The sequence below is a fragment of the Silene latifolia genome, chromosome 1, assembly GCF_048544455.1.
Source record: "Silene latifolia isolate original U9 population chromosome 1, ASM4854445v1, whole genome shotgun sequence".
NCBI classification, from domain to species: domain Eukaryota; kingdom Viridiplantae; phylum Streptophyta; class Magnoliopsida; order Caryophyllales; family Caryophyllaceae; genus Silene; species Silene latifolia.
The window spans coordinates 147,903,061-147,926,232 of NC_133526.1; the positions used below are offsets into that span (position 1 = coordinate 147,903,061).

The 23,172-nt window shown below is 36.5% G+C and overlaps 1 non-coding gene across 1 annotated transcript; it reads right to left on the bottom strand.

The window, feature by feature from the left end:
• Positions 1-357: 357 nt before the first annotated feature.
• LOC141617742 (small nucleolar RNA R71) lies at positions 358-464 on the bottom strand. Its single transcript, XR_012531197.1, has one exon. It is a non-coding gene; the product is annotated as a small nucleolar RNA R71 (small nucleolar RNA).
• Positions 465-23,172: the final 22,708 nt, after the last annotated feature.

Genomic DNA, 23,172 nt, shown 5'->3' on the forward strand with positions numbered 1-23,172 from the left:
TCACATTCCGTACCAACCAAGGAGAACCTACCCAGTGGTACTCCTACACCACAACACTTAACCGGAAATTTCATTGCAAAATCCGCATTTATCCAATTAGTCGAAAGAAGCCAATTTGGGGGGATGCCTAGTGAAGACCCTCATTCCCACATGGAGACTATTTGGGACTATTGTGATGCGATTTCACAAACCGGAGTGACTCAAGACCAAATTCGATGGGTCTTATTTCCTTTTTATCTAATTGGTACCGCGAAACAATGGTTGAAGAGCCTTGATAAGGCCGCTCTTGGAATTGACTCTTGGAAGAAGTTGGCTCTAGCTTTCTACAAAAAATTCTACCCTCCGGAAAAGACTAACATGCTAAGAGATCAAATCACGGGTTTTAAGCAAAGGGACGAAGAATCTTTGTATGAAGCTTGGGAGCGATTCAAAGGAACTTGTCGCTCATGTCCTCATCATGGACTTAGCGAGTGGTTCTTGGTACAACAATTTTGGAATGGTCTTTATGAAGACTCAAGAAACATTCTCAACATGGGATCAAATGGTATGTTCACCGAAGTTGACGATAATCAAACTTGGAACAAGATTGAGGAAATGGCGGTCCATAATTCACAATATAGTAGACCTCGCAAGGCTACTAGAGGAGGAAAGCATGAAGTGGACTCTATTACTCAGTTGGGTGCTCAACTTAGTGCTTATATTGATACCATCAACTTGAAGTTTGAGAAGCCTATGGCTAAGCTTGAAGAAGCCTCAAAATCACCAAAGCATCATGTTAATGCCATGGTGGCATCTTCATCAATCCCAAGTGGGATATGTGAGAATTGTGGAACTTTGGGACATGACCAAAGTGAATGTAGGGGAACAAATGAGCAAGTGAATGCTTTTCAAGCATACAAAAGTGGTACCCTTATTCCAACTATTACAATGAAAACACCAAATTCCACCCAAATCTCTCATACAAAAGCCAAAATGTTCAAAACCCTCAACCAACATACACCCCACCTCCCATGAGAAACCAAAATCAAAGACCCTTTTACTACCAAAACCAAGGTCATCAAAATCAAACTCTATACAATCAACAAAATGACCAAGGTTTTGATGTTCAAAAAGCGGTCCTCCAAATGCAAAAGAATCAACAAGAATTTTTCACTCAAATGTAAAAAGATAGCCAAGCAAAAGACATCATCATCAACAACATCCTAGCCCACACAAAAATGTTGGAAACTCAAATGACCCAACTAGCATCTTCAAGCTCTCAAAGACAAAAGGGGCAATTACCACCTCAAAGTATCCCCCAAGACATGAAACGGTTAGTGCCATCCACTTGAGGAGTGGTACGAGATATGAAGGGCCGAAGAAGCAAGTTGGGGATGAAGTTGTGGAAGCTAGTGACAAGGAAAGAGTTATGCAAAACTCTAGGGAAGAAGAACCCGCCAATCAAGAAGTTTCAAAGAAAAGTGAAGAAAAGGCCAAAGAGAAGGAGCCCATCGTGATTAGACTTCCATTCCCGAGTCGTCAAGCTAAGCCTAAGTTTGATGACCAACTTGGAAAATTCATGGATATTGTAAAGAATTTAGAAGTCTCGATTCCTTTCACGGAATTGATCAATCACGTTCTGACCTATGCAAAGTATATGAAGGACATCCTTATGAAGAAGAATCAATCCGGAAGCTTGAGACTATTGCCTTCACTAAGGCGAGTAGTGCCATCCTTCAAGGGAGTTCACCTCCAAAACTCAAGGATCCGGAAAGTTTCTCCATTCCATCCACTATTGGTGACACTACAATCAACAAAGCTTTATGTGACCTTGGGGCAAGTGTTAGTGTCATGCCATATTCGGTTAGCAAGAGGCTAGGAATGGGAGAACTCAAATGTACCAACATCACGCTTCAAATGGCGGATAGATCGACAAAGACACCTTTAGGGGTATGGGAAGATGTTCCCGTGAGAATTGGAAAATTCTTCATCCCGTTGGATTTCGTTATTGTTGACATGGAAGAAGACTCCAACATTTCTATTATCTTAGGAAGACCTTTCTTGCACACCGCGGGAGCGGTGATCGATGTGAAGCATGGAGAGCTCACCCTTGAAGTGGGAGATGAAACCATCACTTTCAATCTTGACAAGACCATGAGAGCTCCCCGATTGCATGAGCCATGTTTTATGGTTGATCACTATAGCCGGAAGGATGATAGGAAGAAGTTGGAATTTCAAAGGAAAAAGAAAGTGGATGATGCTCCATTAAAAGAACAAGGAAATTGCAACAATGAGAGCTTGAAAAGCTCGCCTATGACAAGTGAAGAAGATGGCCTCATTGGCCAAGACAAGAAAGAAGGAGAGTTGTCTCTATCAACTCAAGAAATTTTTAGTGATCAAGTAGACGAAGTTTGCGGTCTTTGGGATGATGAGTTTGAAGGGATATTCAATCCCTATATTGGTAATGATATGAACCAAGACCATCATGGAGAACAAGTGCAAAAATCTATTGAGGACCTTTATCATGATAATGAGCAAGCTTTCGACTACTTCTTCAAGGTGTTGAGTAACATCAACAACACCTTAAACATGCCCCCTTGACATCTCACATTGGATGAGAGTTTGGTGGAGTCCTCCCTAAACCACCATTTGTAAATATTCTAACTTCCTAACTTACATTTCAATTATTACATTGCATTTTTGTCATTTTTGGATTTATATTTTTGTGCCTAGATCAAGATATTCATCATTTTAAGAGAAGTGAGGGAGGGACTTATGATTTCATTGATGTGTAGTGCTTTACCTTAGTGTGGGGATAGCAATTACCTAGGCTATTCATGCCTTTGTAGTGCCCCTACAATGAAGAACACGAGAATTGAAGAATGAAAATGACACGGGTTACGAAGTACCCACGGATGGACTTGAATCCGTGTGGTCAAGGACGAATCCGAGCGGCCAAATGGACAATCCGCTCGTCCTAAAGAAACCCGAGCATCCAAGTTACCAGACGCTCTTCTGGTAGAGCTGCAGAAATCAAAAATCTGGTCTGACTATGAATCTGAGCGTCTCATCTGAGAAACCGCTCGTCTCATTCTGGACGATCGTCCTTCACAAAAGACGCTCGTCTTTTAGCTGCAAAAATTTTGGGATTTTCTCTGTAAAGGAATCCGAGCGTCCAGCCAGAAAGACGCTCGTCCCTCCATAAAGAATCCGCTCGTCATTCCAGAAAGACGCTCGTCCTGTGGGGTCTTTTCCTGAGCCAAATTTTGAAGAATCCGAGCGTCCCGACACCTGGTCTGCTCGTCTTCCCCTGCAGTTTCACATATAACGGGTCTTTTAAAGCTCTCTTCTCCCTTTCATTCTCATTTCTTCAAATATACAAACACTTCCCAAAACCCAATAACCCCAAAACCCTCATCCTCTCCATCAACAAAATCAAATTTCCTCAACCAAATCAAATCCAAACTTCCTCACAACAAAAATTAATCACTCCTATTGCAACAACAACAACTGATTCTAACACCAAAATCTTCAAGTTTTGAGTCGATTTTTAGGAAACAAAGCAAAATTCATTCATCCTAAATCGATTTGGGCATTACTACAAATTGAAGATTTCAATCTTTCATTGGTGTAATCAAGCAAAGGAGAATGGCAAGAACTAAAGGAGGCAACAAGGCACCCCAAAAGAAGACACTTTCCAAAAGGCAACTAGCTCTTCAAGCAAAACAATTGTCAAAGGCATTGGTAGTCCATGAGGTAAGGTTGGAGGTTCAACAACAAGATCCCCCTATGGAAGCTACATTATCAACAACTCCGGTCATTGAACAATTATCCAATTATCCGGAGGTAATTTTCACTTCCGACTCTCATAGGGAGAAATTCATTCTCTTTGCTAAGAAAACCATCATGCCTACTAAGTTTATTTGTGAATATGCATTGTCAAAGTTGGGTGTTCTTAAACAAACCAAAACCTTCTTTGAGTCTATGGGATTGGGTAAATTGTTTACAATGAAAGAATTGACATACCCCTCCCTCACCTTGGAATTTTTAAGTTCTTTGAAAGTCACAAGGGTGAAGACTCGAACCAACGTCGAGTTTCGTCTTGAAAATGTTGATAGACGCATAACTTATGGCGAATTGGGTAAGATATTAGGCCTTAGTGATAACCCGAGATATACAAAGACTCCTATCAAGTATGACCCCGCTCCTCTTTGGATGGCAATTTCCGGAAAGAAATTCATACGCTTTCATGATTGTCGTGCTCTCTTAGTCCACCATCCGGACATTAGAGTATGGCATAAGGTCATTGAAAATACCTTGATAGCTATAAATGGCACAAATCATCTTACCAAACTCTATTGTATTCTTCTTGAGTCGGCCTTGAACATTGGGAGGGAATTTACCAAGTCATACAATGCTCTAAGACTTTTGGTTGAACGATGGCTTAATGTCGATTGTGGCAAAGAAGGCACCGCCTTTATTGTCAATGGAGGACTAGTTACCCATTTGGCTAAGTATTTCAACCGAAATTTCAACAACAACAACACTTATGTGCCGGTTAAAGGAGGCCATCTTATTGATATGGACACCATGATTCACAAGTTTAAGTGGGTTAAGCACGACACTCTTGACGACAAATATGGGTGGTTAACAAATGAAGCTAGATCCTTCACCTTGCCTTCCAAAATTTTCCGATTGAATGTTCACCGACCAAACTACCTTCTCCCACTCTCCGAAGAGACCGAGTATATCATTCAACAACAAAGGGGCGAAATTGCCAAGCCCTCCTCCTCCATTATCACCCCCACCTTACCTATTTGAATACCATGAGTACAAACCCAAAGATGTCGAAGTAGGAAATGATTACTTGACTCTAATCATGAGGGAAATGCATAAGCAAGCTTACAATAATAGAGTGGATGCTTACAAGGCCCAATATCCGCCCCTCCTACATCTAGCTAGGCAAGGACTTCTTGATCCGTCTTGTCCTTTGCCTAGTTGGGCGTATAGGGAAGTTTTCTTTCCTAGAATTCCTAGTGGTGGTAGACCGGGTGGAGAGGAGATGGTTGTTGAAGAGGGTGGTGACCAAGAAGGAGGGGAAGAAGAAGAGGTTCAAGAAAAAGAAGTCCAAGAAGAGGAAGAGGAAAGTGAGGAAGAACAAGCAAGTGAGAGTGAGACTGGACATGATTCCACATCTATGGAGGTTGATGATGCCTCAAGAGAGGAAGATGATGATGATGATGATACTATGGGTGAGGATTAGCAAACTTTGGGGGCTCCTACATTCTTACACCTCCCTTATGGTTTGTCTACTTCTCTTGTTTTTTTATTTTATCTTGATCATTTTATTGGAGTCCTAGAAACATTGGAGGACTAACACCTCGGCTTCATTAAGGTGTTCATTATCATTATTCCCGACTTGTAAAATCCAAAATGACAATCTTTAGTTTCATGCGTTGCATTCCATGTGCATGAACTCCCCCGAAATTCATGACATTAGAAATAATGTCTATTTTGGTTTGGGGAAGTCCATGCATATGCATTGGGAGCTAATTTAAATTATGCTCTCCGCCATAACAAAAACACATGCATCATGTAGTGTAGTTTAGTATAGTTTGCATTTAGTTAGAAATCATGTATATTCATTGCATAATTTCCTATCGTTTTGGCCATTGAGGACAATCCCCATACTAGTGTGGGGATGGGAAATTCTAACTTGACTTTTATACAAAATCCAAAAAAATCAAAAATTTCGAAAAATCCCAAAAAAAAAAATTTAAAATTGAAAATCCAAAAACAAGTTCATTTCCTTTGTAGTGTAGTCTTGTATATATTGTTTTGTATATATTGTGTTTGTTCATCCTTGTTCACATTGATTGACTACGCCACATCCGAGACATGAGGATATTCAAAACCGCATGGTATGATCTTTCCAATCTCCTTTTTCCTCTTTATGTTAATGACTATGTGGCTTTATTTTGATTGATGCGTTATAAACAATGTGAATTTAGGACTTGCATTTAGATTATTTGGCATACTAGTTAGTAGAAGCATATGCATTAGGATGTATATATGTTAGTTGTATCATGGCATGTAGTTTGCATGGTTAGAAAAATTTTGTGAAACCGTCTATTTGGGAAGCTTGACAAGTGTACATAGGCACAAAAATTATTCAAATTTGAGTTTAAGAAATGAAATGAAATGTCAAAAAGTTTGCAAATTGCATCAAAAGAAAAGAGGAGTAACAAAAATGAAAAAACTTCTATACTTCAAATATAAGGCACCCTCGTTACTAATTGGGGTGACTTTGAAAATGTTCGAAAAGAAAATGCAAAAAGTTGAAAAGTTGTCAAGTATTGAAATGCCTAACATCAAAACAAATGGCAAAAAGAAAGTGTTCTCAAATGTCAAATGCCACAAGAAATTGGGGGGAAAAACAACAACAACAACAAAAGCAAACTCCCACATGAAACTCAAATACTATTGATTCCTTTATCCATCATATCCATTTTTGTGCATGGTAGAGAGGGAACGGCCCTTCTTCTTGTCTAGGCAAGAAGGAGAATTCCGGGATCCTCCAGTGTTTCTAACACTATAGGGAGTCTATTCTTGACAAAAGCATTTAACGATTGAGGACAAAGGTACCCAAGCTTGACACAACTTGGAGGTGATTTATTGGTATCCTTCTAGGCTTAGTAGTTTGAAGAAACCATATCTATGAAGGAGTGTGTACCCTTGAATTGTTTCCCCATTAGAAAATTTCTGCCATTTAGATGAGGAAAGTGGCTATTCTTTTTGTAGATGCATCCATTACTTGATTTCGTGTGCTTTAATGATTGGATGTGTCGCCATTTTGGCAAGACCCACCTTGCCATGCAAGAAGGCATCCTACCTCATGGTTGTCTTGTTTGAAGGAAATGTAGATCTTTATACATTTTAACATACTCAAATATGTCTAAATTAATTTGTCATAAAATTAAAACGGATTTTATGCATGCAAACAATAATATAAATAGAAGAGAAATCACATCCTTACAATGGGTATTTCGGTTTTATGGGCACAAGAGAGATCACCTTTCTCTCTTGTTCTTGAGCTTATCCTTATGGAAGAACAAAGATCTAAGGGTAAGATCTCTCCCTAAGCTTTATACCCAAGGCTTTCTCTTAATTAGAATTAATATTATGAGTACTAGATAATATTAATTCTTGTAGAAAAATGACCCAAAAATATTGTTTGTGCTCTTGAATATTCGGTCAAGAGTAAGGGATTTTGGAGTTTATTTCTCTAGAATTCTCATAAATTGTAGAGAGTATTTTTCATTTTCTTACTCTAAAAATAAGAAGCATGAATGAATGAGTAAAGTGAAGAGCTCTCTTCTCTATTGTTGTTGTTGGCCGAAAAAGAGAGCATTGGGTAGTATGCCCAATGCCTCTTGTTTTTGCTCTTCTCAAAAGCTTAGGCTTGCAAGGCTAGTAGGTAGTCTTTCATAATTATGTTTTCCACTAAAATGAAAAGCACAATATTAACCCAACACCCCTCTAATTTTCGGCACTTTTATAATAAAATGGATGGTCCATTTTATTTTATCATTTGTCAAATTTGTCACATGTAACATGTTACATGACATGTTACAATGAAATGTATTTTTATCATATTAAAAATCAACATACTCATAAAATATGTCATTTACAAAATTGACTAGTAATTCGTAATTACTCGTACCAAAAATGTTTCCAAATTATAAACTACAACATTCTGTATTTATAATAATTTATTCATTCCGTTTCAATTGTTTCTTTAAACAATAATTTCATCCGAGTAATGATACAATTCGATTACTCAGACCGTATCTCATTTAATCACATTTCAATTTGATACGTAAATTTTACTTCCAAAATCGTCCGTCAATTTTTCAAGTAATTTAATTAACTCGTAACGTTATACGATTAATTAAATAATCAATTAAGAGTGTTGCCCTTTAGGTATGACCTAGGGGGTCAACTGATCACCACCGTCACACGACAAGAATGTCAAACTCTAGTCAGCCAATCATTACCGATATATGTTGACCAGTTGACAGTAACAAAATTACTTCCCAATTGTATTCTTTAAAATGAGATTTAATAATGATATTTAAATCATGTGATCGCACTATTGTTGAGGACACATTTCCCAACAATCTCCCACTTGTCCTCGACAAGTGTGCGTCACCAATTCTCTTGTCCTATTACTATCTCCCACTCAATGCAAGGTGTCTTTCAGGTCGTACTTGCAAGTGATCATATCGAGAGTGGTTTCCTCGATCTGGAGAATAACTGATTGACCGGATTTATCCACTCTGGATACCATCCGAGCGTGGCCACGCATTTCCAGTTCATTACTCCTCGAGTGGCCCTGAGATATTGTTATAACCCTGACAAGGGGATGGACAATTCCTATCGCACTCATTCCCTTCGACTAGCCACAGCCATCATAACCCAAAATATGCCCATTTGACCCCATTTACGAAGGTCGTAGTAACACAAATCAAAGTTAATCTGAAACTGAGCCATCTTAGGTGAATAGTCTTTAGTCAAAAGAATCGACTCATTTGAATACTATAGCAGCTCTCGCCACGACCAGGCTATATAAATTGCCAGAACTCTATAAGCGGTCATAAGGCCCGACAAAAAGTTCCTAACAGTCTGCCTATGTGATCGACTAGTCATCTCACATGACTCTATGGCACTTGAACTTGCCATCAATCGCATCACACTCTAGTCACTTCGAGACGTCACCTCATACAAGTGACTATGGGCGAATACCATGCTAATCCGTGTTCACTTTAACGGGGTTCAATTGTCTCTACAACCCGTTTGGATGTAACAAGGTATAAAAGGAGTTTTGAAAGAAAAACTCGAACGACAAATGCGATTATCACATATGAATAGTCAATGCCTGATTACTATTTCATATTCTATAATCTAATTTGATCTTGCATGTAGTTGTTAATTTCAATTCAATTGAAATGACATGACTCATCATGTTTAGCCTTTGAGAAGGCTTTGGTTAGTAGGTTTTATCAATTTCTTGTACCTTACTCAACCCTACTACATACTCGTTTTCCTTTGTAATGTATACATTTGCATTACAAAACTTCCTGAGTACGTGTCGAGATCCAATCAAGACATAGGCCCTCTAGCCTAAGAATAGCTCCCACTGTTTTCACAGTGTGCGGGACTCATCTTTCTTACACATCTCATGATCGCAAGTGTACTCAATTTCCGTTATATATATATCTCTCATTGTTCTTTATTGCCTAGAACGATTCTAGAAAATCTACTTCTTAATTATCATAGCCACAATGGTATCTTAACCATCCTAATGTGTTTTGATTATGGTTTTGTCGGAAACCATGCGCAACCTCAATTGTCAATTGTCACTTATGTAACACACTTACACAAAATTGCATCATAAACACTTTGCTTTACTTCCTTAATGCTTCTGCATGCATTTAAGGGTAATCTTTATGGCATACTTGGCAAAGATTACTTAAATTCGATTTTGAAAACAATTCATCATACTCAAAGTATATGAAGTGTTGCACATCATTTCTTTTTAATTGATTCGGCAGCGGAAGCAAATGGAATCAATCAAATATGTTCAATTTAATTGAACTAGTCATGAATCTTATCAACATAAGACTTCTTACTGACGCTAATATCATGTGGATTTATCTGCATAAATCTAGATATTAAAGATGTATTGTATTACTCCAAAAGTCTTAAATCATTCTCGATGATCAATATGTCATCCACATATCGGACTAATTAAAATTTCCGTAACTCCCACTAAACTCCATGTATAAACACAACTTCTCGACTTATCTTGAAGTGTTTTATCACATGATCCAAAAATGTTGATTCCACCTCATTGATGTCCTACTTAAGACCCTCTCTTAAGTTTCACATTATCTTAGGATTGCAAGAATCTTCAAAACTCAAGACATGTATTGAATACATTCCTTCTAATTGAAGAAGTGGGTTCTAGATTCACTCGCTATGTATTTCATAATAATGAAACACAATCCCTAAGAAGATCCAAATAGACTTAAGCATTTCAATTGGTGCAAAACCCTTTGCAACCAATCAAACCTTGAAATCTCTCTTTATTAGTGCAAAACCCTTTGTCACTAATCAAGCCTTTTATTTCGGATTTTCATGGCTCTAAGCCTTGTATTGAGTTGTGACTTAAACACTCTTATGTAAGTCATATGTTCATTACTTTCCAGAAGTAATCAATCTTGAATCAAACAATTTCTTTGTAAGTTATAAGCTCTTTACTTTCTTAAAAGTAACATGAATTCATCATTTTTAACAAGTGATGAATTTAACCTCCTAGGTTTTGAAGAAACAATGTCTTACACAAAACGTCTCATGTAGCCAAGAAAGACCAGTTTCTTGCGACATAACATTCTCTGTGGCATTCTTTGTGGCTCTTGAATAATTTCTCCCACTCTGTCTTCTAAAATAAACTTGTATTTTAGAAAGACAGCTTCACGAGCCGCAAACCCGTCGTACTCGTGATAATTTAAGAGGGAAAAATGAGCATTTGTTTCTTGTGAAAACTTACAAACATGGTACCCTTACCATTTCATATCACATATGATTCGATTTAGTGGAAAAATAATTTAGACAAAAAATGATAAAATCCCCAAAAGGATCAAGTAACTCAAAGTAACTTGATTGAAGTCCAAACCATATCGAATAGCGTTTGATTTCTTATCCAATCACACATTATTTCATAATGCGTGCTAAGAGAGATTAACTTGTGATACTATATCACATTTCCTTTGGCTTATATCAAAGTCTTCACTTTGATAATCCCATCACGACTAAATCGTGATTCCTTGAACTCTTTGAAATTCTTCAAAGATTTGTCCTTTTACCTTATTAAGTGAACATATTAGCGTCAACTTAAATCGTTGGTAAAAGAAAATGATCAACCTATTTTGGATCGATGATTTACTACCTCGATCTCCTTTTCAACCAAAAGGCACGAGACATCTTGCTTTGAATACAAGATACGCATATACCATTAACAATCTAATGGTTTCAAGAGTACTCGATAACTCTTTGCATTCATCATTCCAAAATTTAAGGTTTAATCTTGGGTTACCAATTTGAGTCTTACATCATCTTCATGATATATCATTCTAGTTTGGTTTAGAATATTATCACCTTGATAATGGGCTAGCCATATGTCAAATCGTGATGTAAAGGGTCACAAAAGTGAAACCTCTTTTGTATCGTAACAAGTTTGTATTCTAATTTAGAGTTTATGTACTTAATAGTCATAATTAAGCACAACTCCAAACCCAAAAACTAGATTTAGTACACAATGACTCTTTCTCTCGACTTCATTGTTGCTAGTCGTCATATTCTAATCATCCTATGTATCAAACATAATGATGAAAACCTCCACTGGTTTCTAATATCGACGAAGTGGTACTAGCAAAATTTATGTTTAATCAAATAAACATTTAAAGAAGAAGGTCCCATTAGATGTCTCACAACTAACTTGTTGATTCTTCAATAATTTGGGGTAGTTTTCCTTTCTCGTGTCCAACATTTAAGACAATGGAAACTTTATCGGTCGGGATTGATAGGTTTAGTATCGTTATTCTTCAACAACTTTACTTTTATCATAACCTTGTATCAATTCCATTATTATCTTTACTTCTTGAACCTCGTCCTCATCTTAACGGTTTAAGAGAATGCTCCCACTTAATTCAATGAGTCTTTGCTTTGAGAAGCAAAGGTGAATCTTATAAAGATTACTCTTCAATTCAATCGTTTTAGTCTTAAAACTTTCATTGAAGTGGTTGCGTTATTTTGGTCAATTACGAATTCTGACAAAACTAATTACCAAAAATTTATTGCTTCAAGGTACTTAATTCACTTAAGTATATGAAAAACAATCCATTGTAAGTAGAAGTGTTAGTCAAGAATCAAAAACCTGTTTGATAATGAATAACTTTAATCTATACTCTTTACAAGAGATCCTTAGCAATGGTTCATTTGAGGTTTTAGAAGCAAATTCATATTTGTCTTTAGTTACGATATTTTAATGGAGATTTGAATCAAAAACGAAATGATATCGTATATGGATTGTGGTAAAGAAATAGAACAATATGATAACGGAATAGTGGAAAACTCAACATTTATCGTTTTAATAATAATACTTGTAAATAACAAGTAAAGCATTTACATAGTGACCTCTACCCAACTATGATAAATGATTCCAAGACCCAAATTCATATCGACTTAGGCACGGTATGGCCGATGAAACCCTTATCAATATAACTCGGTGGATTAACACTTTAATCGATTCTACTTTTAGAACTCTTGGTCGATAAAATTACTCTAATATTTATCTATAGCCCTGAACACATGCAACTACGGTCGCGAATACTTCCGTTGAGCTCAATCCAAATTTCGAATAAATGTGTCCATGATCCAAATCCACATCAACTTGGGCACGGTATGGCCGATGAAACCCTCATCAACATGAATTCGGTGGATTGACATTTATCACCCACTTCCCCTACGTAACAAGGTTTGTACCCCGGTAGGGCCGAGTGCACTCCCTCACGAAATAGGTTTTCATGGTTTCTACTATTTGGTAAGGCTATGTCTCAATTAATTGTTTTAGCGAGAGGTCATGTCAATTTATTATCTATCACGTTTTAAGTGAACTAAAGCGGTGAACTACGATAATTCTAATTGACACGGTCGATAAACTCGATAAAATAACAATGCATGTTTAGTTATGGCGATTTAGCGATGCATGTGACATAAAATAAAATGCAAGCATAAAAATAAATAAATCCTAGTATGGCCTTTCCTAAAATAGAAAAACTATTAATCTATTACATATTCGGAAACCAACTCCATTGGTCCCTTGAACTTCGGTTGAGGCACGCATCTCGAGGTAACACCGTCTTTATGTATCGCCATTCTTGAAGAAATCCGTCTTTAGGAACTCCGGAATGAATAAAATTACATAATAAATTACATAATTCCTATTATACATTTGTAACTAAAATAAAATAAATCTATTAAATTACAAAACGGTGATACGAGATCACAATAAAAATTACAACCGAATCGATATTCCCATACATTTCGGAAATACCAATTAAAATCTAAGGCCATACTAAGTAAAATTACATAATTCAAAATTACATAAATTAAAATTATGACAATCATAAAGAAAAATGCAGCATTATAATATGTATGAACATGCTCAATTTTTATGCTAAATCGCCTTTTAATTAGCCAATATCGTATATTACTCGGTTTTTACGGATTTGCGTGATTTCAACATTTTATAATCACAAAAATACATAAACTCATATTTATGCATAAGTTAATTACCCTAACCTCTTAGGACTCAAAATATAGTCTCCACTAGTAATTTGACCATAATTAACTTTTATATACAAAATTGTTCATAAAAGGACCAAAATTACAAAAATAAGCTATTATACTTCAAATAAATCCAACAATTCCAAATAAATTCAAAATTTGAAATTTAAATTTATGAACATTCTGGAAAAATTCCATGACACTCATAATGTTCAAAATCTTAGGTTAAAAATTTCGAAAATTTTCCGGAAAAACAATGTTGCGGTTTATCGATATTTAATAAAATAATCATAAAAACATGGAAAAATTATTTTCATTAACTTTTCAATTTTAGATCTGAAAAATATAATAAAATGCAACATTAGACGTTTTTCCTAAGTCATAGATTATGTTTTATTAATTTTACACTAATAATGTCACTATTTATGCTAATTTTTCTTCAAAAATTCATAAATCATGCTAAAAGACTTCTTTATAGCCAATTATTTTACACACATCTTGTAAAATTGCATGTGACAACATATAAATTTTCTATGACCAGATTCGAAATTTAACTCATATTAACCTATTTTTCTCTTAAATCCTTATTTAATAATGAAAAATTCATTTTTCGAGCATAACAAGTGCAAAAATTATGAAAATTTACAGGTTATCTCAAAATAATATATGTAACAACATATCCAAAAACCAAGTGAAAATTCGAAGTATAGCTATTTTTAGACCAAAAATGACATTTTTACTCATAAAATCACATTTAAATGCCATTATTGTAAATTATGAACAATAAAAATCCGAAAAATTAACCAAAATATCCTAAAACACTTTAGGACCAGAAATATTAACATGCATGTAATTATTTCGTGATATATCATAATAACACAAATTTTACAAGTTTTATTTTGTTATTCATATAACTCGGAAAAACTTTTAACCAATTTGCATGCAAACAACCGTGGCTCTGATACCAATTGAAGGAAATGTAGATCTTTATACATTTTAACATACTCAAATATGTCTAAATTAATTTGTCATAAAATTAAAACGGATTTTATGCATGCAAACAATAATATAAATAGAAGAGAAATCACATCCTTACAATGGGTATTTCGGTTTTATGGGCACAAGAGAGATCACCTTTCTCTCTTGTTCTTGAGCTTATCCTTATGGAAGAACAAAGATCTAAGGGTAAGATCTCTCCCTAAGCTTTATACCCAAGGCTTTCTCTTAATTAGAATTAATATTATGAGTACTAGATAATATTAATTCTTGTAGAAAAAATGACCCAAAAATATTGTTTGTGCTCTTGAATATTCGGTCAAGAGTAAGGGATTTTGGAGTTTATTTCTCTAGAATTCTCATAAATTGTAGAGAGTATTTTTCATTTTCTTACTCTAAAAATAAGAAGCATGAATGAATGAGTAAAGTGAAGAGCTCTCTTCTCTATTGTTGTTGTTGGCCGAAAAAGAGAGCATTGGGTAGTATGCCCAATGCCTCTTGTTTTTGCTCTTCTCAAAAGCTTAGGCTTGCAAGGCTAGTAGGTAGTCTTTCATAATTATGTTTTCCACTAAAATGAAAAGCACAATATTAACCCAACACCCCTCTAATTTTCTAAGACTTTTATAATAAAATGGATGGTCCATTTTATTTTATCATTTGTCAAATTTGTCACATGTAACATGTTACATGACATGTTACAATGAAATGTATTTTTATCATATTAAAAATCAACATACTCATAAAATATGTCATTTACAAAATTGACTAGTAATTCGTAATTACTCGTACCAAAAATGTTTCCAAATTATAAACTACAACATTCTGTATTTATAATAATTTATTCATTCCGTTTCAATTGTTTCTTTAAACAATAATTTCATCCGAGTAATGATACAATTCGATTACTCAGACCGTATCTCATTTAATCACATTTCAATTTGATACGTAAATTTTACTTCCAAAATCGTCCGTCAATTTTTCAAGTAATTTAATTAACTCGTAACGTTATACGATTAATTAAATAATCAATTAAGAGTGTTGCCCTTTAGGTATGACCTAGGGGGTCAACTGATCACCACCGTCACACGACAAGAATGTCAAACTCTAGTCACCAATCATTACCGATATATGTTGACCAGTTGACAGTAACAAAATTACTTCCCAATTGTATTCTTTAAAATGAGATTTAATAATGATATTTAAATCATGTGATCGCACTATTGTTGAGGACACATTTCCCAACATTGTTGTGAGTTGAAGGGCGGAGTGAGACCCGCTAATTGTCTCATATCGGCTATATTAGTAGGTTAGTTTAAATAAGGGTCCGAATTTTGTCACCTCTTTACTCGGGACGAGCAAATGTTTGGTTTGCTGATATTTGATGTGGTCAATATTTGAGCATATTTAGTCCCTGAATTAGCCTCGTTCCCATGCTTTTTAGTGCATATTTGGGTCATTTGTTATCTTTAGTCCTTTGTTTTGCATATTCTTTGAGGTTTTGTTTCCTTGGTAGGAGAGGAGTGCAAACCTTTCATTTTCATGGCAAAATAGAGCTAAATTGATCGAATCTAATGACCAAGCATCAAAAATAAGACAAGACTAGAAGGCCTTTGTACATAATGTAGTAGATGGGCAATGATGAAGAAGATCCTTGCATCTCCGACAAAAACCCGGGGGATTGTTGGAAGAAGAGAAGAAGAAAAGAAGAAATGGCATGCTGGACTAGGATCCGAGCATCTCACCTATCGGGACACCCGTCCTGAAGCTCCACAATCCGAGTGTCCAAGCTGCCAGGCCGCTCGTCCAATGCCTACACAATCCGCTCGTCCCGACCTTCTGGACGCTCGGATTGTCCTCCAGAACAACACGTCCTCTTCCTTCTCCATTCGAGATGCGCATATTTTTGAAAGACTAGCTAAAAGGAGACCTGCATCTTTTCTTGAGAGGAGCGATTCCTCAAGGACTAAATCGTCATTTAAGCCCTTAGTAACCCTAATTTGTGCACCTAATCCCCACTATAAATACCCCATTAGTCTAATTAGATTATCATGTTCTTCTTATCAATCTTTAGTGTAGTTTATATTATTCTAATCTCTCTTTAATCTTGTAATCAACTTTTAATCAATTATTAATACAAATCTCATTTCCTTAATTTCTCTATTGTTCATCTTTTATTTTGGGTAATTGAAGGTTATTTGGGTTTATTGGGAGATTGACAACCTTTCATCAATCATCAAGTACTTTTATTATTCTTTGCATTATTATTTTGGAATCATCATTAGGTATACTTCTCTTAATCCCTTTTTAATTATTGTTAATCATCTTCATTTATTCATCATGTTTTGCTTTGTTAATATGATTGACAACCTTGTTAACATGTTAAACTTGATAATAAGTGAGTAGTTTCCTTAACTAGGGTTAATGGGGAATTAGGGGAAACCAACATGGGGGATGATTCATGCTTAATCTAATATGTTCACATAATTTATTTGCTTGCTTGTTGTGATCTCAACTTATGCACATGTTATGTTTGATGAAATGCGAGCCTATGAATCCTTGCATTTTTTACCCATCACTGACCTTTTCAATGAGACTTGTAAGACATAAACCAACTCGAGTCTCATTAGACCATGCATATTGTTGGATAGGGAGGATTAAGTCGACTTGTAGGTGTTGTACATTCTAATCGATTCGGCTCTGGGACCCAAACCTTCCTAGGATTGTAAGATATAAACCAACTCGATCCTATCACAACAATAATTGCTTGCTTATAATATGCGAATATATTTGTATGATCAATTCCCATTATTCCCCTATGAACCCATGACACCCTAGTGCTTTTAATCAATTGTTTACATCTCATTTTACTCATCTTGCTTGTTTACTTTTATTGTTATTTAGTTTAGTGACCTTCTTATCTCAACCCAAATTGTGACACCCCTAGACACCACTACTTGCAATCGAAAATCCTACATCAATACCCGTCCCTTGGTATCCGACCTTTACTTGCCTCTTTACTAGTACTAGAGTTGTTTGTGAAGTTATAAATATTGTTTTGGTCTAGGTGCTCCTAACGACAAGTAACCGAAATCTAAGCTCAAAGCGGACCGACCACGCACCCCATAAACAAACGCAATAATACTATCACACAATCAACGATGCTACAAACCACACAAAACAACGAATCAACAGTACTAAGTAGGAAAACCTACCTTTAGTAATTAGCATTGGCACCGCATATATCCAAACGAAGATAAGACAACCTCCATCAACACTTATCACAATTAGTAGGGAAAACCATATTATTAACAAACATAACCACAACGAAACCTAAGTATGATGATGATGACGTACCTATGCTCAGCATTCCGGCTACAAGACCGCTACCAGACTCAAGTCTCCATCCCCATGGTGTCTCCAAGTGTAGAGGGTCTCAAAAGGTCCAAGGTTGGTGAGAGAGAAGGTATATCGTCGATTAGGTTTAGGAAGAAAAGAAAAAGAACTTATTTGGGTTTACAACTCACGACTTATATACCTACGTTGAACTCGCCGTACTCGATCGAGTATGGAACATACTCGATCTAGTGGCCTCTACTCGATCGAGTCACTAGACTACTCAATCGAGTAGCCTACGCTAGATTGAGTTCCCACATTCCATAGGTTACTATGACGCAAGGTCACTTGTGTTAAAGGTTTTAAGGGTCTAACATGTGTCTAAGGTCAGTCAACAGGCAGTCAACGGGACCGTAACGGAATGGGTATTACAGTTAAGCCTAGGAAGGCTGGCTAAAACGACCTAAGAAGATCGAGTAATAAAAACTGACAATTGTCTCATATAAACTATTCCCTAACCTTGTTCAAGTTTCACCCTAGGTAACACTAGACTTAGACTGGGAAAGTCTTGAGGGAGTGTAAGGAGAAGAAGGGCAAGGAATAAGGTTTACCAATTAAAAAGCAAAAATGGCAAGATGTGTACCCAACCTGAGGAGATAAAAGCTGCATTTGAGGATTTTTATGTACGGTTATTGGGAACCTCAAAGACTATTACACAGGTTCACAAAGGTGTTGTAAGGTCTGGTAAATGTTTTAGTGCAGTGTATAAGGCTACCCTTACTGTTCCTCTGACTGATGAGGAGATAAAAAATGCGATGTTCTTTATTCCTGGAAATAAAGCACCAGGGCCAGACGGATATAGCAGTCAATTTTTTAAGGATAGTTGGAAGATTGTGGGTAGGGATGTTATTAGGGCAGTGAAGAGTGCATTTGCCTCTGGGAAAGTCTTGAGGGAGTGTAATAATACTATCCTGACTCTGATACCTAAAACTGATAACCCTGAGAGTGTGTTGCAGTTTCGTCCTATTGCGTGTTGTACCACTATTTATAAGTGTTTGGCAAAAGTGATATGTAATAGACTGGCTGTTATTTTACCTGATATCATTAACTCTGCACAGAGTTCTTTTATTCAAGGTAGGGACATTGCTGGTAATATACTCATCTGTCAAGATCGATCTCATCAAGCTCTATAAAATAAAAGCCTACTCTACAAGGATAATGATGAAAATTGATCTTCAAAAAGCATACGATTCTGTTGAGTGGTCTTTTCTACAAGAGATGCTGGAGTTTTTGGGGTTCCCTGATAGCTTGACTCAATTAATTATGCAATGTGTTACTACAACTTCTTACTCCCTTGCTGTCAATGGTGAGACCTTTGGGTATTTTCAAGGTGAAAGAGGTCTAAGACAAGGTGACCCCTTGTCCCCTCTCCTCTTCACAATTTACCTGGAATACCTTAGCCGTTTGCTGGAGGGTGTTCAAAGAATTAAGGATTTTAAGTATCATCCTCTCTGTGCTAGAGTTGGACTCACACACTTGTGTTTTGCTGATGACTTGGTGGTGTTCTGTAGAGGAGACATAGAATCCATTACACTAGTGTTGAGAGCTTTTGAGACTTTTTCTAGTTCTTCAGACCTGAAGATGAATGAAGGGAAATCAAACCTGTTTAGCAATGGCATCCCTAAAACTCTTATGGCTCAGATTGAAAGTGCCACGGGTATGAAGGGAGGCTCCGTTCCTTTTAGGTACTTGGGGGTGAATATTATCCCTAAGAGATTGGGGATCATGGATTGTCAAATGCTGATAGATAAGGTGACTGAGAGAATCATGAATGTGGGTTGCAAGAAACTTTCTTATGCTGGCAGAGTTACCCTTATCAAGGCAATTTTTAGCACACTTCATAATTATTGGTCACGTATTTTCATCCTCCCTAAGGCAGTGCTGAATAAGATTGATGCCTTATGTAGAGCTTTCTTATGGCATGGAAATGAAGCTAAAGAAAGTCCTGCTCTGGTGGGCTGGGATAAACTATGCAAGTCAAGGAAAAATGGTGGCCTGGGATTTATAAATCTTCACAACTGGAACATAGCTACACTTGAGAAGTATGTGTGGTGGGTTGAAGCGAAAGCAGACCATCTTTGGGTCCGCTAGGTTCATTCCATTTATATAAAATAGCAGGTTTGGCAGGATTATGAACCTCCTTCTTCTTCCAGTTGGGCATGGCGTAAGATATGCTGGGTGAAGAATTTTTTGAAACCCTTCATGTTTGATGTGCACTGGCGAGACACCAATCCTCAATACAAGATTCAGATAGGATATAAATGGCTGGTTGATGAGGGTTTGCATGTTGGGTGGCATCCCTGGATGAGTAATAGGATGCTACTGCCTAAGCATTCTTTTTTTATCTGGTTAACTGCTCAGAACGGATTATTGACCCAGGATCGTCTGATTAAAATGAAAATCACTCAGGTGAACAGGTGTTATTTGTGTGGTGCTGAAGAGGAATGCACTGATAATTTATTCTATGCCTGTGTGTTCAGTAAGAAGTGTCTGGATATGCTGAATAGTTGGTTGCAGGTGGACTTACCTCTGAGTGCAGTGATCAGCTGGTGAGTGCAGATGAAGGACAAATCTCTACTGAGAAAACATATTGTTGGAGCTTCCTTAGCAAGCATGATGTATCAAATCTGGCAATATAGGAATCGTAGTAAATTTGAGCAATATGTCCCTAGGCCTGAGATTTTTGTTTCAAAATGTAAGAGTAGATCCAATTGCTAGAGTTAGAAGTAAGAGTGATCTGATAAAAACTAGAATACCTAGAGCACGGATTGATAATATCCTTAGCCGCATAATGTGATGAGGGAGTAACTCATGTATGTGTATTTGGAGATTTGGCAATATTATATAACTTACCTTTTCCCAAAAAAACACTAGACTTAGTCTAAGTGTATCATCCCCAGCGGAGTCGGCAAACTGTGGACAGAGCCACCCGCGCCGCGCGCACCGCGCGTTAGTTTCTAGGCAGCGGCACTTCTCCCACAGAACTCCGGCGCGAAGACCAAAGCACATCATGGGTCTTTACCAATTTATAATGCATTGAAACCGGAGAAAGGTTTGACAAGCCTGCATTTGTGGAGTCGCCACCAATTTTTATGGAAAATTGGAACCGTTCGATTACTTCGCGCCATGTCACGACACCAAGTAGTAACATGAACATTAATAAATTTGTTACCCTTAGCATTCTATGTCTAGAATAACTTTTGTGATGCCAATGAACACGGATGTTCACAGAGATCTTGAGTAAGGGGTGAGGGTACGTATTAGGAAGCTCTTTTATTCGAACACCTAATCCCGCCCGCCTCGATAGCGGCCTCTACTCATGATCAAGGAAGTTATTTATATTTGATATGTTGTCAATTGTATGCATGCAATGCAACATCCACAGATTAATCCTAACATGTGAGATTTGACTATGTCGGTTAACAAGCAATTTAGCACTCAATTGCGTCAAATTTGGAATTTAGGTTGATTACATGTGAATATACCTAAGAAATAAATCATACAAGATAAAAATGAAAACACAAAGAATTATAATTAAAATGGATTACTGAATTTACGTCATAAATATGCTCCAAAAGGGATTTCAAAAGAAAAGAAAAATAAAGAAAGAAAAAGAAATTAAAATATGAAAATATGTCGAATTATAGGCGGTAATATGAATAATACTCGATTAGAATCCTGATAAACGAATTATGTCGAGACGAGAAACAGTTTAGAGGCAGAAGTCAACACAGAACAGGCGCTGCATCTAGTGCGTCCTCTGGAAGAGGCGCATCACCTGTTTCGGCTATTCTTGAGTTGGGTTCTGAGTTCTGACTGTGAAAGTCAGACCCGCGAGTTAGTTATTGTTCGTTGGTCAACTTATGTCGATTAATGATATACGATTCGAATAGAAATGATTTAGTCATATTACATACGCTAATAGCATCACGAGTCAGATTAAAAAAACAAGATTATATAAATTATTACAATAATTTACATATTTATACGATGTCGGGTTTTATAAAGATCGAAACTTTGAACTTGAAAATGGACAAAAATGAATTAGAGTAGCGAAACTGGAAAATAAAGAGACTATGTACAAAAGACTTATTCTAAAAACTCGATATGGGGAAAATCGAACCTTTAAAATACGGGTTTGAATAAGATGACGAAAATCCGCAAATATTGAATTATAAGGGATTTAAGTCGAAAAAAGTTGGAAAAGATTTATAAAAACTAATTTGAAAACTATTAGACGTAATAAGAAGAGGAGAATGAAGAAAGAAAATAAACGACGAAAGATGCAAATACCCGAGGAAGAAGAATAAGTGCAGCAACTGAAAGCAGCCTCTGGAAGAGGCACAACAGAGTCTGTGGCCTTTCCAGAAGGTGCATCAGTTTATGCAATTCTTCGCCTCGTCGTTTCTCTACTGTTTCCGTCAAAGGGTTTTAAAAAAGGTGTTTTTAAAAGACGATTTGAGCATATAAATGTTCTTACATATGTTATATATACAGAAAATAAAAGAAATAAGATTGGAATTTACACCCTCAGACTTACAAGTTTGATGAAATGAGATTGACTAAGTTGTCGTTTAATGATTGCTCGACTCGGTGTACGAATGAAGGTACGTTTAAAAAGGATTTAAAATGGATTAATTAGATTGATTAGGTGGAGTTGGTCAAATTGGTCGGTCTATGCAATGTGACTGGTACTCAAAATGATCTGAGCTTACATGGTCGCGTAGAGCAAGCACGTAGTCATCGAAAAGCAAGTGCACGGTCTTAGAATGCAAAGGGAGAATGAAGAGAAGAGCGGACACTCGCATGAAAAATATGTGAGGCGGAGGCCTCTAACTATACTAATCACATGGAGGAAAGTAGGTAAAACTGGGATTAGGAAAAAAATCCGGAAAGATTTTGGAAACTGGGAAAAACCAGCCTAGGAAGAGGCGCAGCAGGAACTGTGAACCTTCCAAGAGGCGCAGCTTCTGCTGCTGTTGGACCATATAGTTATATGCCTTTGTGTTTTGATAATGACAAGTGTGCTTAATTATATATATACTTGTGCTCGTGATCGTTTGTTTAGTCGTGTTAGATTAAGCATAGTTACATCATTGGCAAGCAAAGTTATAGTTGGTTTAGCTATAACTTTAAAGATTTGTGAAGTAAAGTTATGGATGGCCTAGCTACTATTTCAAGATCATTTGTGTAAGTTTCAAGAACAACTTTCAAGTAAATCAAAGTGAATCTTATGTTCAAGCTCAAGTTCCCAAGTAAAGCTACTCGTTGATCAACTTCATATTAAAGAAGATTTCATGATCAAGTAGCAAAGTCAAGGATCAAGTTTGACGATTATGATCTCAAGCAATGATCAAGTGAAGCTCAAGAGGAGCTCATAATCAAATTGAAGAG